The 20135-nt window shown below is 35.6% G+C and overlaps 1 protein-coding gene across 3 annotated transcripts in view; it reads right to left on the reverse strand.

Annotated features, from left to right (window-relative positions):
- Positions 1-20135, reverse strand: part of LRP6 (LDL receptor related protein 6) — a 242831-nt gene that overhangs the window by 45904 nt on the left and 176792 nt on the right. The gene's annotated exons all lie outside the window — the stretch shown is intronic.

The following is a 20135-nucleotide window of genomic DNA, read 5'->3' on the forward strand; positions in this document are numbered from 1 at the left end:
TAAAAATTATGCTAAGATATATACATACCAATACACTTACATAATTGAATGCAAAAAATGCTCGATACACAGTAAATATTCTGATTCACAGAAGTGCAGAAATTAGAAAAGTTTATAAATTTTTGTTGGCAGAGACCACTTTCCAAATCAAATTGAATGAGAAATCCTAACACATAAAACAGATTTTCTTTAAAAAATAGAGCTACTCTGAATTAAAGAGTAGTGGTGGGCCCAGAGGGCTCTGTGGTCTTAACCTCTCCCACCCTGTGCACACCTGAGGCACTTCTTAAGAACACCCCTTCTCCCCCACACCTTCTAACCAACTTGTCAGAACAGTTTGAAATCTGACTTAGAGGTTACTTAGTTCAAGCCTCACCCTAAGGTAAAAATTCCTAATATAACATCCCAGAAAAAGAGCCATCCAGACTCTGAAGAAACAACTAATTCTAGCGTTGGACAGTAAGAAAGTTCTTTTCACACAGAGGGCTGAAATATGTACTCCTTCCCTTCAAATATGTATCCCTCACTCAAAAACAAAAAGAATATTAATCCCTTCTATCATGGTCAGGTTCATGTGTCAACTTGGCCAAGTTGTGGTACCTGTTTGTCTGGTTGGGCAAGTGCTGGCCTGTCTGTTGCAATGAGGACAGTTTATAGAATTAGATCATGATCACGGCAGCTGCATCCACAGCTGATTCCATTTGTAATCAACCAAAGGGGAGTGTCTTGCAATGAGTGATGCTTAATTTAATCACTGGAAGCTTTTTAAGGAGGATTCAGAAGAGACAGGCTCTAGTCCTGCTTCAGCTGACAAGCTTCTCCTGTGGAGTTCGTACAGACCCTCCATTGGAACTGTCGGCTTCACAGCCTGCCCTGCGGATTTTGGATTCTGCATTCCCGTGGTCACGTGAGACACTTTTATAAATTTTATATTTGCGAGTGTTCTCTGTTGATTCTGTTTCTCTAAAGAACCCTAACTAATACACCTTCCCTCTTCCTCAAAGAAGGTCTACAAATATCTACAAATATTTAAACAACACCCTTCTCCCACAAGACTCCACTAACACTGGCAGCCAGCTTTTGTCCTCATGCAGGAGACAGTAAAGTTCTTATGGGAAATAAAAACTAACCTACTTGAGAGAAAAGAACTTCAGATACTGCCACCTCAGAGTCTCACTGGAAAGCAACCAGGCCTCTATAAGAAAATAGTACTTTGCAAACAGCAGCAATGTGTAAGTCAATATTTTTAGTGCCTCACTATTAAACATAAAAAGACACTAAGAATCACAAGATATTAAAAAAAACAACAACTTCTACCTATAAATTCAAAGCCCATAACAAAAGAAAACTGAGGAATGCAAAGAAAAAGAAACAAATAGAACAGGAAGAAAACAAAATAACAGAACTATAATAATTAAAATACTAAAACATAGGATGCTCGAGCAGGACAGAGATTCAGAGGACTGGAAAATTTAAAACATGATAACTGGAAACTAAAAATACAAATAAATTAGTAAATAATTGAGAGGATTGTAAATTAAATATGAGAACTCTTGTAGGAAAGAGAACAAAAAAACAAAGAGATGGATAATAGAAAAAAATAGAGTTACAGCTAAGAAAAGCCCCAACATCTGAATAAAAATTCCAGAGTAAGAAAACAGAAAATAAATGATCAAATAAACAACATAAGAAAACTTTCCAGAACTCAAGAACACAAGTTTCTGAAGGTGGTAGGGAATGAGAGAGGGTGGAAGTGAGAAAGAGAGAGATGAAAGACAGAAGATGGATGGATGGGTTGTGCAAAGGCACATTATCATCAAATTCCAGAACACTGGGGGAAAAGAAAAGATGTCAAATGCTCCTAAGGTGAGCCATACAAAAAGTCAGCAATCACAATGGTGTCAAACTTCCCTACCAAAGTAAAACAATGTAGTCCTTTCTTCAAAATTCTGAGAAAATTAGTTATGAGGCATGAATTCCAAACAAATTATCAATCAAGTGTAAGGAGAAAACAAATTTCAGATATTCTGTTAAGAATTTTTCCTTCTGCAAATACCCTTTCAGACAGCTACTAGTAGGTATGTTTTATCAAAAAAAGGGAATTGGGCAGGCCAAAGTGACTCAGCAGGCAGACTTCTCGCCTGTCATGCTGGAGACCCAGGTTCAATTACCTGTGCCTGCCAATGCAAAAAAAAAAAAAAAAAAAGGAATTAATGAGAAGCAATGAAATCCAAGAAACAGCAGGTTCAACACAAAGGAGACTGGCAAGTGCACTTCCAGGATAACAGATTGCCTAAAAGGAATCGAATCCAGATTTGAACAAACTGATAAAGAAATTCAAGGAGCATATTTCTAGAACCAAAAAGATAAAAAGATAGGATTGCTTAATGCTTCTGACAACACTGAAACAATATTTACATTAGCCAACTACTGACTTGAGGAAAAAGTTGTATAAAAGGAACTGTAACTGATGGTAGGATTTTCATAGTGCTCAATAGCTAACAAATATTCGTTTAAACAAAAAATTATGATATAACTATGCAGGGAGGATGGAGGAGACTTCATATGGGTATTCTGAGTATATAAAGTTTAAGGTAACTAGAATCCTTATTTTCCACAAACGAAGACAACTTATGATGGCCAAAAATGAAAAAGCCATTTTAAGCAAGTTATTTAAATTGAAAATACATGCTTCCTGCTCTGCAGGAGTACAAATCAAGGCAGTACACTTGATTTTGTTATAAGCCAAGACGAACCATTTGATTTCCTTAAATATCTATATACATTATTTGATGAAAATTAAAGTTCAACTTAAAATAGTAACAAAATAGAAGTAATTTTAAAAGATTAGCTGTGGTGGAGGAAGGAGCATCTGGGGTGGACAATTCAGCAAAAAGGGAGGGGATCAAAAATGTTACTACAGTCATGGTAAGGATGGGCTTCACATTGATGGTAATGACAAAAAGAGTGGAAGTAAAATACTGAAATCAAAAATGAAAAAGACAAGCTTATTTACTGAACGAACCAAGCACACACTAAATGCAAATCCACTACACAAGGCCCTGTGGGAGGCTAAATATATAAAGCAGAAATAGATCCCATTACAAAAGTGCTTAACTATCAATGGACACTGAAGGAAGAAAAAAATACCAGCATTACATTAACCTTTTCCAAAGAGCAGAAACTAAGGATACATCTCCTTTTATCAGACAAGGTAATCATGATAGCAAAACCTAACAAGTACAGTTTTGTTTCTAAGGAAGACTGCATGCATGGCAGAGAGTGAGGAGGCCTGGGTTCAGGCACTGGTTCCTTTGTTAAGTGGCCTTAGGCCAACTTCCCAGGTCTCAAGTACATTTTAAGAAAGGAAAATCATAGGCTACTTTTTCTCATCAACACAGATGTAGAAATCTCAAACAAAACATTAGTAGAGCAAATCCAGCAATCCATAAAAATGATAACGTGTCATATCCAAGTTTGATTTATTTCAGGAAACAAGTTTAGTTTAGGAATTCATCACACATAATGAATTAACTTCTCTCTCAGGTATGTAGAATGCAGCTAATTATGTACCTATTTAGAGGAACTGAGAAAATCACTGCTCAAATAATTTTCTGTGTTTTATAATTCAGATAAGGAACACCCAATGTGACAAGCAATTTCTCCTATTCTCAAAATGAAAGGAAAAATATCTCAGTGGCTGAGTGAGTTCAAATAGAGTCGAGAGGCTACTCTGGAGGTCACTCTTATGCAAGCTTCAGTTAGACATTGGCTACCTACCATAACTTGCCAAACCCCAACCCAAACCATTCCAGCTAAACCTAAAGAACACCTAGGTCGTTACATAAGATTCTACAAAGTCTCCATGAGCTAGGGTAACTTTTCTGAAACCCACAACCTCCAGATGAGTCCCTGGACCAGTACATCCTGAAATGCAAAAGCCTCTCCAGATAATCAACTTGTTCCATCCCCCTATCCCATATTATTGACAGCCCCTTTCAACATGAAAAAGTTACAATGGGCACAGCCCAGATATCCCTAAAGCGTGGAAGGCAGATCAAAGGTGATGGTGGAGTTATACAGAGAAGGTAGGGTTTAACAAATGAGTATGACTGCTGAATCGTTATATTGATACTTATTTTAGTTTCCAGTATCTCAGAGCAACTAGAAGTAAAAACCAAAATGTAATCCATACCAAACTCTAAAGTCTGTTCTACAATTAACTGTGGCAATGTACTTTGAAATTTATTGTTTTGTATATATGTTATTTTTCACAAAAAAAAAAGAAAAAAAGATTGTGGTGATAAATGTACAGCTATATGATGATAACGCAACCAGTGATTATACACTTTGGATTGAGAAAATATAAAATATATTTATAAAAAATAATTTAAAAAATGAAAGGAAAAAATCATATGATTATTTTAATACATACAAAAAAGGCATTTGATAAAATTCAATATCCATTCAATATCTTAGCAAACTAGGAACCTCCTATATCTGGTAAAGGTTATTTGCACCCCCCCACCCCACACACAAAAGCCTTAGCTAACATTATACCTAATTATGAAGGACTGAATGTCTTCCCAAGATTGGATATAATAAGAAACAAGGTTCCATCCACCATCATTCAATTCAGCATAGTCCCAACCAGAGCAATAGGGTTAAGAAACAGAAATAAAAGGGAAAAGGACCGGAAAGGAGGAAACAAAATTATCATTATTTGTGGACAGCATGATTCTACAGTGCAAAAAATCCTAAAGAAACTATAGATGAGTTAATTTAGCAAGGTCCCTGGGTACACACTCAATATACCAGGAAAAAAGTATGTTTCTATATTCCAGTAACAATAAGACAATGAAATATTTAAAATATTTAAAAGAATAACCTTTATCAATAGCATTCAAAAGCAAAAATACCAAGGAATAACTCCAGTGAAAGATGGGCAAGAACTCTACAGTGAAAACTATAAAGCATTAAGAGATTAAAAATCTAAATAATGGAGATATGTTCAGGGTTTAGAAAATTAATACTACAAAGATAACAATTCCCCCATAAATTGATATTTTTATTGTTGTTGTTGTGAATCTGTTTTATTTTTTTCTCATAAAAATTAACATGTATATCCTTTTGAAAAGAGAGGAACAAGCTAAAGCTCTTTAAAAATATGTATTTTTTAAGCCATAAATCCCAATACCTTCACCCTCTCTCCCAGCCTGTTTTCTGGCATGGATTGGCTTTTCTTGATTCAATCAGAGCTCTGTGCTCTTAATCGGAGTCAAATGTCTAGTGACCTCTACAAGTGCTGGGGGACCAGAAAGGTAACCTTCCTTCCTGCAACATGGCACCATGCTCCATGACTCGGGATGGTCTGGAGCACAAATGGAACTGTGCTGCTTTCCTTTAACATCTTATCTTCTCTTATTCCGTCTTTCCAATATGAGATCCCTCCCACCACTGTAGGCCATGGTTATTTACAGATTGGGCTCTCTAAAATATCTGTGCCAAGGGTCAGTCACTGGCAGAAAACACGGCCCCAGGTGAATAATATACTGAAAATATGGAGAGGACACGTTCCCTACCTCTCCTCTGGTTTTGGAAACTTAAAGAACTTGAGATAGATTCCATAATCCAGTGGTTTCTCTAGGATCTTGTCTACAATGTGAACAGGGCATCTCATGGAGCTTTCACACCCAAGGAGAATTCTGTCTCTACACTCAGACAATACATTGAAAACCCAAGAGAATATCAGAATTTCTATTTTAAAATAAAATAAGTCTTATGTCTGCTAACTTCAGTTGAAGAATTACACAGAACAAATTAAAATTCAGTTTAAGATGAAATTTATTAAATTTTAATAAATTTAATAATTTAAATAATAAATTAAATAAATTTAATAATTAATTAAACTTCAGTTTAAGAAGAAAGAGCACTTTAAATATAAAAATGAGTCTTTCATTTAAAAAGAATACTAAAGAGCCTGTATATATCTACAGAACAAATGGAAAGTATAATAGGCTATATCTGGATATGATTCCATAAGCCACAGGTTCCCAAACCTCATAGGAAGTTTCATACTAACTTTTTTGAACTTTTAAATAATGATATTATCTCCTTCACACTTTTCTTAAGGAAGCTGTCTGCAAGGAAGCTGCAGTATGCACTGGCAATTCGGAGGCTCTCGCAGGGACAGAGTCCTCTCACCTCTCATGCAGAGGACAGTGGGATTACCTAACGAGAGAACAAACAGGCACCCAGCTGGGAGCATCCTGGCTGCTATTTGAACAGGTGAGCATTTAAATTCATTTGTAAGAGATTTACATTCACTATCACATGGAGGACTCAAAACCAAAATAGGAATCTTCCTTTTCTGCAGCTTGGATCTTCTAATGATTTCGTGGTATGGTTAAAATGCCCTACATCCCCTGGAATACACAGCTCCTCCACCTTTCACCATTGCCAGCAGTCCAACACTAGGGTGTCCATGCAGCTTGAAGCCCATGACCATCCTGCCTGTCATCCCAGCTCTGCAGGTGAGCCTCGTTCCCAAATCGACTTTAAATTCAATGCAAACAAAATCAAAGCCCTACTATGTGTTTGTGTGGTTTTTTGGTTTTTTTGGTGGAAAACTTACAAGCTGATTTTAAAATACATATGGCAATGCAAAAGTTCAGCAAGAGCCAAGGCAATCTTGAAATTTGAAAAAGTACACTGCAAGATAAAATTATACAAGTATAATAGTTAAAACAGAATAATATGGTATAAGGAGAGGCAAAGTAACCAACGGAACATTTAGCGTTCAGAAACAAACCCACACTCATAAAGTCACCTGATTTATAACAAAGGTGACATTGCAGAGTAGTGAGGAAAGGGAGATTTTTTTCAATAAATGTTGAATCAGACAGAAATGTAGGGAAAAAAATTCTACCCCCACCTCACCTCATACCATATGCAAAAATAAATAAATTCCAAATTGATTACAGAGCTAAATGTGAAAAGTTAAACAAAAAAGTATTAGGGGGAAAAAAAACCCACAGGAAAACATCTTTGTGACCTTAAAATAGGCAAAGGTATCAAAGAGAAAATAAAGGACACAAATCATAAAGGCAAAAATTACTTAATTAGATTACATTAAAATTAAGAATATCCTTTTTATCTAAAGACATCATTGGGAGCATGACATGGCAAACTAGAGACTAGGAAAAGAGTTATACAATATATTATCTTTGACAAAGGATACACATCCAGAATATATAAAAAATTCCTATAAATCAATAAGAAAAATAGGAAAAAGATTTGAATAGACACTTAACAAAAGAGCATATCCCAATGTCTATTAAATGTATGAAAAATGTCTTACATATTTTCCATTAAGGAAATGATGATGAAAACACAAGAAAGATACCATATACTAATTGAAAGACAAAATCAAGTATGGACAAGCTTATCAAACAAATGGAACTCATTCACACTACTGGTTCAATCATTTTGAAAAAGAGTTGCCAATATTGCTATTAGATGAATACTCTTTGACCCAGCAATTTCACTCTTAGGTAAACATACAACAGACATATTCACATATATTTACTGAAAGACACTTACAAGAAAACTGATTGCAGCATTTATAATAACCACAACTGGAAACAACCCAAATGTTCAACAATATAATGGATAAATTATGGTAGATCCATATAAAGGATTACTATATGAAAGTGAATGACCTACAACTACATTCAACAACATGGATGAATCCCACAACTATGTTTAGCAAGAAGCCCAAACACCAGGGTAAATTCTGTGTGGTTCCATTTATATAAAATTCATAAACCAATACAATTAATCTATAATGTTACATGTGAAGATAGGGGTTACCACTATGGGAGAGGATGATTTGTTCACTTCTCTGTATGTATGCTTTACCTCGATTAAAAGTTTATGTTAAAAAAAAAAAAAAAAGCAGTGCTACCATTATAGGAAAGGATGCAGAGCAACTGGGCCTTTCATACCGTCTGGTAAGAATGTAAAAGAGAACAATCACTTTAGAGAACTGTTTGTCAGTATGTACGAAAGTTGAATAAACATATATCCTTTGATTCTTTAAGTCTGCTCCTAAGCACATAGCTAACAGAAATATATACATATATGCACAAAAAGTCATCTTCAAGAATATTCCTGGTTGGACTGTTCCTAATTGCCAAAAGTTGGATACAATGGAACTGTCTATCAAAAAGGAAATGAAAAAAATTGTGGCATGTTCATATTTCAGATTATACAGACAAAAGCAAGAAATATGATAGGATTACTACTTACATACAACACTGATGAATTTCAAAACCAAGTTTTAGCACAAAGAAGCCACAAAAAAAATGAATGTTGCATGAATCCATTAATACAAAGATAAAAAAACAAGCAAAACTAATTCATGGTGTTAGAAGTCATGACATACCTTTGGGAAAAGAGGTAAAGAGTTAAGAAGGAGCATCTAGCATGCTGCCAATGTTCTATTTCTTGATCTGGAAGATGAAGAATATGAGAATTTTCATTTTGTGATGACTCATCAAGTGGAACACTTAAGAATTTTGCACTTCAATTTAAAAGTTCACTTTATTTCAATTTAAAGATTTTGGAAAAGTCCAACTTAAAATAAGCAATCTTAGGAATAAAAAAGGAGCCTAATCACAATATAGTAAAGTTTTAAAAACTAAAGATACTCCAAGAATTATAAAGATGTAGAAGAACCAGGCAATTCCCTAGGTTAAAAAATTATCAAAATTCATGTAAGAATTTCATTTTAATAGACTATAGACATTAAGAAAATAAATGTTTAAAATCTATCTTCTTTCTCCAACTCTCTAAAAATAGTCATATTACTTATAAATAATGTGAACTTAATCGTGAGAAAACACCAGAGAATCCAAATTTAGAGGCACTCTATAAAATAAGTGGTCTGTATTCTTCAAAAACATCAATAGCATGAAAGATGAAAGGCTGAAGTATTGTTTGTGATGAAAAGAGATTAAAGTGATATGACAGAAATTTAATTTGTGATTCTAGACTGGGAAAAATTTGCTATAAAAGACATTTTCACTCTCTCTAAGCCCAAAACTGCATGGAAACTCATTACCACCCTCCTACATGGGATACAACATTCAGGGGTGTGACTCTCCTTGGCAATGTGGGACATGATTCCCAGGGATGAGCCTAACTCTGGTACTGTGGGGCCAACTATACCTACCTGACCAAAATTGGGGGGGGTGGGAGAAAAAATCTGATTTTGATATCTAACAAAATAAGGTTATCAGTGGCTAAGAGATTTCACATAGTGTCAAGAGGCTATTCTGCAAGTTCCTCTTATGCAAGCTTCATCTAGATGCTGTCTATTATCTCATATAACAAGCTCCAACCAATATGATTCCTGAAAAACCTGAAGAATACCCAGGGCTCTATAAAAATTTCACTAAATTTATTTTTCAGAAAATTAAAACCTCTACATTGTTCTTATGCCAAATAATCCCTGAAACCCAGAGGCACCAGTCTGTCCAAGAACATCAATTAGTTCCATTCCCCTACCCCATAATGTCAACACCCCTTTTCCAACACAGAGGAGTCAGAACGGTCATTGCCCAAATATCCCTGAAGACCGAGAAAAGGAACAAATGAGAGGGAGAAACTATAATAGAGAAGACAGAATTTAACAAATGATTGTGACTACTGAATCCTATAATGATATTTCTTCTTAGTCATTCATCTATTAGAACAACTGGAAGGAAATGCCTGAAACTTTGGAATGGTAACCAATATTATACTTTGAAATTTCTCTATAAGCACTTGATAAACTGTACTTTGAAATGTATCACTTTGCTATATTATAGTTCACAATAAAAAATGTTAAAATAAAAAAAGGCATTTTCAGGATAATATACTGGGATAAGGTCTACAGTTTAAAATATTATAATGATGTTAAATTTCCTAAAATTGATAACTTCTGTGGATATGTAAATGAATATTTTTGTTCTTAGAAAGACACATTGGAGGAATATGGGTAATAGGATATGATGGTAATAAAACCATTGCATGGATATACATCTGTAGATATGTATAATATAGACACATAGAGAAAAAAGTAAATCTGGCAAAAACTGAACATTGACAAATCACATAGAAGATGTACAGGAGCTCTTTGTTCTATTTTTGCATGTGTCCTGTAAGTCTAGAATGATTTCAAAATAGAAAGTTAAGAAGAAATAAAAATAAAGCCAAAAAACCTTTACCAGTATTATATAGTTTTAAAGATAAATCATGTAAGATTTTCAAGCTACAAGCTAACTCTGATCTTACTTAAAATGTTCCAGATATTAAGAAAAAAAGGAAATACCCCCTAATATGTTTCAAGAAGCTAATATATCTGATATCAAAGATAATTCAAGAATAGTAAATTATAAGCCAGTGTCCTTAGTAAGCCAAATTCAGCAATGAACTAAGCAAAATGCTCAGTAAATAGGTTGGATTTAACTCAGAAAAATAGCATGGTATTCTCACAGCAACATGTTAACAGACCCATGTGACAAAATTAAAAACTTAAAAATGTCTCCGGAAAGATGGCTTCACCTCTGCTCCAAGGAACAACTAGAGAAGTAACATAAAGGACAATGGGTGCGAGTGACTTGAGAGGGACTTCTACACTAAATACAGAGGCCCTGGATGAAAAGGCTAAGGAACTAGGATGCAGGAAACAGGATGAGTGGGCTCCATCAGGACTCTACCAGGAACAAGAAGCTGTGCCCCAGACAGTGACAGCCCCTGCAGCTAGTATGAGATATCAGCCCATTCAGGTCCACAGCCTGGAGCATCCTTAGTGAACCCAGAAGGCAGTAAACTTGCTTTCCATGTTCAGAGACCATGCAACTAGTGCACAGAGTCTACTGCTCCCCTTTCCATACAGAGGCTTGGAGCCATAGGAATATACCAACAGGGAAATAGGGATGAAGAAGAAAGCCAAGCAACGCCACAGCCCACCCCATACCCCCATGCCGCACCCGAAGCAGCTGTGACCCTGAGCACTGCTGGCAACACAAGTTATGCCCTATGCCAGACCCACTGCCCTGCACTGTGCCTCCACACTGTCCCATCACCCCCACACTACACCTCGCCCTGCCACCATGCTGCCACTCACCTGCGCCATGCCATGCCCCATACCACACTGCACACAATACACCCACTCCCCACCCCACACTGCCTAGCCAGCAGATATTTCCAAATTATTAGATAACGGAAGCTGACATACCCTGTCCCACAGTGATAGGTCACTCCAAGCAGAAGCCTGGGACCACTAGTCCCATCAGGCCCACAAGCGGAATCTCAGCTGAGGTGCACACTGCCCAGCCCCGGGGTTGGCAGCTTTCAGCATACACTGGAACCAGTGGACGTGGCTGGAATTGCACCAAGTCTCCACCTAGCTCACCAGGCTGAAGCAGTTGGAAAGAAGTGAACCTGAGGAGAAGAGGCCCAAGAGCACCATCTGCTGGGACGAAACAGAAAGTGCAGTCTGGCAAGCTGCTTATCTGTCTAGGTCCAGAGTTGTATCCTCTGCCTGAGGTCCCAGTCTTACTTTGGCAAGGAATTACTGACAAACCAAGTGAAAAAGGAGACATTCAATGCAAACCCAAACAAATACAACAACTTAGACAACTGAGGGAAATTAATTTTTAAAATAACCGTACCAAGATATTCAAATGCTTCGAAGCCAACAGAAAATCATATGTTTCACAAACCATATGAAGATGCAGGCAGATGTGGTCCAGCCCAATAACCAAATTAAAACACTGAAGGTGGCACAGACTTTGGAACAACTAATCAAAGATGTTCATGTAACTCTCCTAAATAAATTCAATGGGTTTGCTGATGACATAAAATTATCAAGAAGATGCTAGATACCTGAAACTGTTGAGCTGTGTTCCGGTAGCCTTAATTCTGGAAGACAATTGTATAGCTATATAGCTTTTACAATGTGACTGTGTGAATGTGTAAACCTTGTGTCTGATGCTCTCTTTATCCAGTATATGGACAGATGAGAAAAAAATATATGGATAATAAATAAATGAATAACGGGGATGAGGAGCAAAAAAAATTTGGTAGATTGAAATACTAGTGGTCAATGAGAGGGAGGGGTAAGGTGTATGGGATGTACGAGGTTTTTTTTTTAATTTTTATTTCTTTTTCTGGAGTGATGCAAGTGTTCTAAAAATGATCATAATGATAAATACACACATATGTGATAATACTATGAGCCACTGATTGTACACCATGTATGGACTTATACAAAGATTTGTCAATAAAAGTATTAAAAAAAAAAGAAAAGCATAAAGAATTTGAAAGAATAAGTAGAAAAGTAGCAGATGTCTCAGAGATGGAAAATATTGCAGACCAAATTAAAAATACACTAGAGACAAATAAGAGCAGATCTGAAGAGGCAGAAGAAAAGGCAAACTAGAGGACAGGACAATTGAATTTGAATGCACAAAAGAACAAAGGGCAAAAAAGATGGAAAAACTTGAATTGGATCTCAAGGAAATGATAGAAAACACAAAGCACACAAATATAAGAACCACTGGTGTAACGGAAAGAGAAGAGTAGAGGGCTAAGAAGATTAGTTGAGGATATAATATGGAGGAAATTTCCCAAGCCTTATAAAAGACATAAATACGCAAATCAAAGATGCACAAAGAACCCCAAGTAGAATAAATCCATATAGGCCTATTCCGAGATACATACCAGTCAGTCTGTCAAATGTTAAAGAGAAGTAGAAAGTTCTGAAAGCAGCAACGGGAAGAGACTCACCACATACAAAGGAAACCACATAAGACCGAGTTAGGACTTAATAAGGCCATGAAAGTTAGAAGGCATTGGTACGATATAGTCAAGATCCTGAAAGAGAAAGATACCAATCAAGAAGACTTTATACAGCTAAGCTGTCCTTCAAAAGTGAGGGAGAGATTAAAATATTCAGCCAGACAAAGGCTTTTTTTTTTTTTTTTTAACTGACAAAAGAATTTGTCAATAAGCGACCAGCCGTACAAGAAATACTAAAGGGAGTTCTGTTGGCTGGGAAAAAAAGAGACAGGAGAGGAAGGTGTGGAGGAGGGCACAGAATTGAAGAGTACCTGTAAGGGTAATTTAAAGGATAAAAACAGATAAAGGGAAAGAAATATACAGATCTGACAAAAGCCAAAAGATGGCAGATTCAAGAAATGCCTTTATAGTATGGACCAGACACACCAATTAAATGATTCAGATTGGCAAAATGGATTAAGAAATTGATCCATTCATATGCTGCTTAGAAGAAACTCATCTTAGACACAAGGATACAAATAGATTGAAAGTAAAAGGATGGAAAAGTTATTTCATGCAAACTGTAACCAAAAGAAAGCAGGAATAGCTATACTAATATCAGACAAAAGAAACTTTAAATATAAAGACATTATAAGAGACAAGTAAGGACACTACATGTTAATAAAAGAGATAATCAACAAGAAGAAATATCAATCACAAATATCTATGTTCCCAATCAAGGAGCTCCACAGAACATAAGGCAAACACTGGCAAAACTTAAGGGAGGGAAAGACATTTCAACAATAACAGTGGGAGACTTCAATCAAGAGTATAGATATAAACCACCAATAATCTATGGTTAAGTGATCTTTGACAAGACACCCAAATCCACTGAACTGGGATATGATAGTCTTTTTAATAAATGGGCATGGGAGAACTGGATATCAATAACCAAAAGAATGAAAGAGGACACTTACCTTACACCCTATAAAAAAATTAACTCAAAATGGAATAAACACCTAAATATAGAACGAGCACCACAAAACTCCTCAAGGAAAATATATCGAAACACCTAAAAGTTAGCTACTTTAACAACTTTAAAAAGTTGTTAGCTTTTTAAACTTCACACCTAAAACACAAGCAATGAAAGAAAAAGTAGGCAAATAAATATAAAGAAATCCTGCATTTCAACCATAAAAGGACAAACAACACAATTATAAAATGGACAAAATACATGAATAGACATTTAAAAGCCACAATGAGGCATCATTTTACATCTATAAGAATGGCTGCTACTAAATAAACAGGGAACTATAAGTACTGGAGAAGATGTGGAGAAATTGGGACACTTATGTATTGCTGGTGGAAATGTATAATGGTACAGCCGCTATGGAAGACAGTTTGGCAATTCCTTAGAAAAGTAAATATTAAGTTGCCCTATGACCCAGCAATACCACTACTCGGTATACACTCAGAAGAACTGTAAGCAGTGACAAAGAGATATCTGCACACTGATGTTCATAACAACATTATTCATAATTGCCAAAAGATGGAAACAGTCCAAGTGCCCAGCATCAGACGAAGGGCTAAACAAAATTTGGTGTGTGTATATATATATATATGATGGAATGTTATGCCACAGTTAGATGAAATGAGATCTTGAAGCAAACGACAACATGGATGAACCTTGAGGACATTGATGCTAAGTGAAATAAGCCCAACAAAAAAAGAAAGCTACAGTATGATTTGCTATTATGACCTTGATAAAAGTAAACTCAGAGGCATATAATATAAAATATAGGGGACCTAGAGATACACAGAAGCTAGAGATGGGGAACGGATAGCTAACGAAGTTGAACTAACGTTAAGGGAATGGATAAAACTGAAGGCAGTTCACTTGTTGGTTTATAAGTATCACTGCTGCACTGAAGGTGAACATGATTGAAAGGGGCTGTATAGAGCCATATAACCCACTGAGTAACCATACAAATATAAATAAGTTTTTGCATGAACTACTTCCAAAGTATGAATCTTGTACAAGGAGTCAATAATAGAGAGGCATGGGGGAAATTACTATTGCATGGTATGGTCTATATTTAACAAGAAGACACCAACAGTACTACAGCAATACCAAGGATAAATAATTGGGGGTCAGGGGTGGGAGAGGTAAGAGTTATGGGGAGGTTTGGGCTTTCTATTGGTGAGGGTATGTTTATCATTTATTTTTCTCTTCGGAGCAATGAAAATTGCCCAAAAATGAGAGTACTTATAATTGTACAACTAAGTGAGATAATGTAAGTGAAGATAATGTGGATTGTGGACTTTGGATATTGTACATGATGCCCAATCGATGGAGGTGGGTGGAGTATACAATGACAGAGAAATAGAACAGCGAACCATGGTGCATACATATGATGGAATACTGTGTGCTACAGAAATGAACTAAATCGTGAGACGTGCAATGAGGTGAAAGACCCTTGGGGACATTACACAGTGCAAATTAAGCCAGAAACAAAAGAATAAATATTGTATGGTCTCTTTTAGAAAACAGCTATAAGAAAATTGGGACCAAGATTGTAAGCTCTTACAGCAGTCACATTTAGTCTAGAGCTGTTAATGTTGTTTCTAAATTTTGAGATGCTGTGCTATATATGTATAACCTGGTATTTCCCTGGAACTTTGGGTACCCGTGTGATACCTAAGAGTTAGAGTAGGAATTCTGCAGCTCTGAATCAGCACTGCTATATAAAACAACTGTTACAGAAACCAAAAAAGAAATCAAGCTTCAATTAGAGGTAAGAACAAAACCCCCTTGGTCAGGACTAAGGTGAAACAGAATACAGGGATAAGGATGATACCGTCTCATAACTACTGCATGAAACCAAAGGCAGAGAGGTTTATTTTACCCAAAACTTGAATCTTCTATAGCACATAATCTAACTTAATCTATCTGAATAGCACAACCCAAACACATGGAGCCAGGAATGGGTAATTCTGTATAGTTTAAGGTAATACCCAATACATCCTAGAGTCTGTTGGGCCATTAATTAAAAAGTACTGGCAAAATTGCTGGAGGGACAGGAGAAAAAAATGTGGAACTATTAAGCTTTACAATGGGGGAAACCCCTAATACTGTCTCAAATATTAGGGACTCTGAAGTCAACAGGCCAACCCCTTGATCTTGAGGCTTGCTTTTGTGAAGTTTCTTTCTGTAGCAGAGAACCTAAACCTACTTATAGTAATGCCTAAAAGTAACTTCCAGATAACCTTTTTTGTTGCTCAGATATGGCCTCTCTCTCTAAGCCCAACTCTGCAAGGAAAATCATTCCCCTCCCCCCTACGTGGGACATGACATCCAGGGGTGAAAGTCTCCTGAGCAACATGGGACATGACTCCTAGGATGAGCCTGGCCCTGGTACCGTGGGACTGACAATACCTTCCTGACCAAAAGGGGGAAAAGAAACGTAACAAAATAAGATATCAGAGGCTAACAGAGTTCATGTAGAGTCAGGAGGCTATTCTAGAGGCTACTCTTATGCAAGCTTTAGCTAGATATTGCAAATTACTGCGGTCTGCCAAACCCCAATCAAAACCATTCTTGTTAACCCTAAAGAACACCTAGGGCTCTATGCGAGATTCTACAGAAGTTTCACATGCTAAGATTACTTTCCAGAAACCTATAACCTCCAGATAGGTTTCTAGGCCAGGTAAGTCCTAAAACCCAGAAGGGCCAGCCCCTCCAAAAATATCCACTAGTTCCATCCCTTTATCCCATATTATTGACAGCCCTTTCCAACATGAAAAAGTTAGGAAGGGCAGAAACCAAATACCCTTAAATATTGGGAGAAGTATCAACAAAGGAGGGGCTATAATAGAGATGATATGATTTAACAAATAAGTATGACTGAATCATTATATTGGAATTTCTTTTAGTCCCCAGTGTCTTGGAGCAGCTAGAAGGAAAAACCTGAAATTGTGGAACAGTAACCCATATCAAACTCTGAAATCTGTTCAACAACTACTTGTTAATATGTACTTTGAAATGTATTGCTTTTTTGTATATATATCTCATGTTAAAAAATATATTCATATATATCCAAAAATCTCATATAAAAATAAAGACAGCATCTTGAAACTATGGATTATTTATATCTACCTGAACAAAACAAATAAAAAACTGGATTCCTTATCTTCTATCATAAGCAAAAGAAGGCTCTAATGAGTTTGCAAATAAATCACAAGACCACCATGGAGAAAACTATAAAGAACTACTCAAAATTATTAAATAAGATCTAAATAAACTGAGAACTACACGATATTCATGGATGAAAGACTCAATTTTCTAAACATGGCAATTCTTCAATATGTGCAACGTGATAATGGATAAATATTCTGAATACATAAATAATATGTAGAAAACAGAAACAGAAAATTGAGCAAAGGCCATGAATAGCAACTCACAAAACAGGAAACACGAGTGACCACTAACCACAGAAAAGATTCTGTTAAACTTCAAAGCAAACAGGGAAATGTATTTTTATTAATGATGAGATATAACTTTAAAATAATTGGATTGGTAAAAATGTAGAAGTCTGACAATACCGTTGCTGGTATAGCAATTTTCATAGACTACTAGTGGGGACTTTAGATTGAAATAATCACTTTGGAGAACAAGGTGAATATACCTATTTAAAGTGGACACACATAAACACCACATTATATATCAATTCTACTACTAGAAGCACTGTGTGTTTTTTTAAACTTTTTTACTGTATAATATATATACAAAGGAAAGAAAGAAAAAAGCAATAGATTTCAAAGCACTCTTCAATAAGTAGTTACAGGACAGATCCCAGAGTTTGTCATGGGCTATCATACCATCATCTCAGATTTTTCCTTCTAGCTGCTCCAGAACATTGGAGGCTAGAAGGGATAAATATTTTTTTTATCACAATCGACTTTTTTTTTTCTTTTTTGTGAAAAATAACATTCATACAAAAAAGCAATAAATTTCAAACCACATCGCAACCATTAGTTGTAGAACAGATTTCAGAGTTTGATATGGGTTATAATTCCACCATTTTAGGTTTTTACTTCTAGCTGCTCTAAGATACTGGAGATTAAAAAAATATCAATATAATGATTCAGCAATCATACTTGTTTGTTAATCTTACCTTCTATGTATAACTCCACCATCACCTTTGATCTTTCTCCCACTTTTTAGGGGTATTGGCCTATGCTCATTCCAAATTTTTCATGTTGGAAAAGGCTGTCAATAATATGGAGTAGGGAGATGGAACTAGCTGATGTTCTGGAGAGACAGGTCCCTCTGAATTCCCTGGACTTACCTGGTCCAGGGACCCATCTGGATGTTGAAGGTTTCTGGAAAGTTACCCTAGTGCATGGAACCTTTGTAGAATCTTATACACTGCCCTAAGTGTTCTTTAGGATTAGCTGGAATGGTTTTGGTTGGGGCTTGGCAAGTTATGATAGGCAGCAATGTCTAAATGAAAAGAAGTACTGTTTTTAATTGCAAAAAAAAAATTGGCAATAGCATTTTAGACAGAAAAATAGAGAAAGTGTTGAATATTTATACAATGAAATACTATTTAGCTCTGAAATTAAATGAGCTATGGATAAACCTATATCATCTCAAAATAGTATTTCTGGAAAAAAAAAGCTGCAGAGAAATACATATGAGATTATTTATATTATTTAAAAAGTAAATTAAAAGTTTATATGTGTTTTATACATGGTAAAAAATATACACACAAAAATAAGCAAAACACGCATGGCAATGAAAAACATTAAGAGTTAACTGCAGATGAGAGGGAAGAGAAAAGAATTCCAAGGAATTCAAAGAGCTCTCTAATGTTTTATTTCAAGGGAAGCATGGACATACAAAAGCAAATATAGCAAAACAAATTACTTGATAAAGCTGGATGGTTGGTACAGTATATTTTCTATATGTTTAAACCATTTCATAATTAAGGGTGGGAAAAGACAAACAAAAAATGGAAGTTCATTTATTAGAATGTTAATAAATGATAGCCTTTGGGTGATTTTTCCTTTTTTTCCTTTTTTTTATTTTCTAAATTTCTTTGATGAACATGTGATAATTTATAATAAAAATAAACCTCATGTTTAAGAGAGAAAAGCAGAGAACGGGAAAAAACCCACCTCCAATAGTAACAAACATGTTGAGCATTGATATAACTACTACACAAGTTAGAAGTGATATTAGAGACATAGGCAACCAGATGAGAGAAAGAATATATCATGCCAGGCATGTGCATACACACGCATAAATGTGTGAGCCAGCATGACTACCTGAAATCAAACACAACAGAAGTATGATATGTGAACTTGAAGTAAAGCAATATTTTTCTTTTCTTTTCTTTTGTAAAATTACAAATGTAGAACAGGTCATGGTGGCTCAGCAGGCAGAGTTCTCGTCTGCCATGCTGGAGACCCGGGTTCGCTTCCCGGCACCTGCCCATGAAAAAATAAATAAAAATGACAAATGTATTCAAGCATAAAAATATGATGATGGCTGCCCACCAAAGTGCATGAGAACATGCCTCTTTCTACCATTCTGGCAATGCCGGATATAAGCAACATATTATATTTAACTTTTTATTTGGAAATAACTTTAACATATCTTTCCCACGCTGATAAGACGTACTGTATTGTTTTTAGTTTCATTTCTCTGATCATTAACAACTCCTCACACAGTAGTAAGTTACAACCTTCCTGTCTTTCTTGAGGTAAATATGCTGGTATATTTCTCAAGGAATATAAAAATATATATATCCATGTTTACATTTTTTCTATACTTCAGTATATATACATGTAGTGTATATATACACACTCCCCAAATACACCCAATTTAAGTTTTACTACATATCATAAATAGTCTTAAATTTTAGACAAAACCAGACTTCAATAAAATTTTTTTCATTCATCATTCTATTTCAGTACACATATATCTACCTTTTTCCTTTAAATGGCTGAAATATTCCATACACTAGATATATTCCATATGCAAGTATGCTCAGCCAATATACTTGCACACTTAGGTTAGTATTTCTGTAAGCTATCTCAAAAGTTATCTAAAAGTGAAACTGCCAGATCAAAGGGAAAGCATTTTTCAACTTTGATAATTACTGCCAAATTGCCTTACAAAAAGGTTCTACTAACTTCCATTTCCACCAAAGTACACAAGAGAATGCCCTTTTCTACCATTCTGCCAATGTTGGTTGGGTATAATCAGCATATGTATTAAACTTTTTATTTTAAAATAATTT

Source organism: Tamandua tetradactyla, chromosome 7 (genome assembly GCF_023851605.1).
Source record: "Tamandua tetradactyla isolate mTamTet1 chromosome 7, mTamTet1.pri, whole genome shotgun sequence".
NCBI lineage: Eukaryota > Metazoa > Chordata > Mammalia > Pilosa > Myrmecophagidae > Tamandua > Tamandua tetradactyla.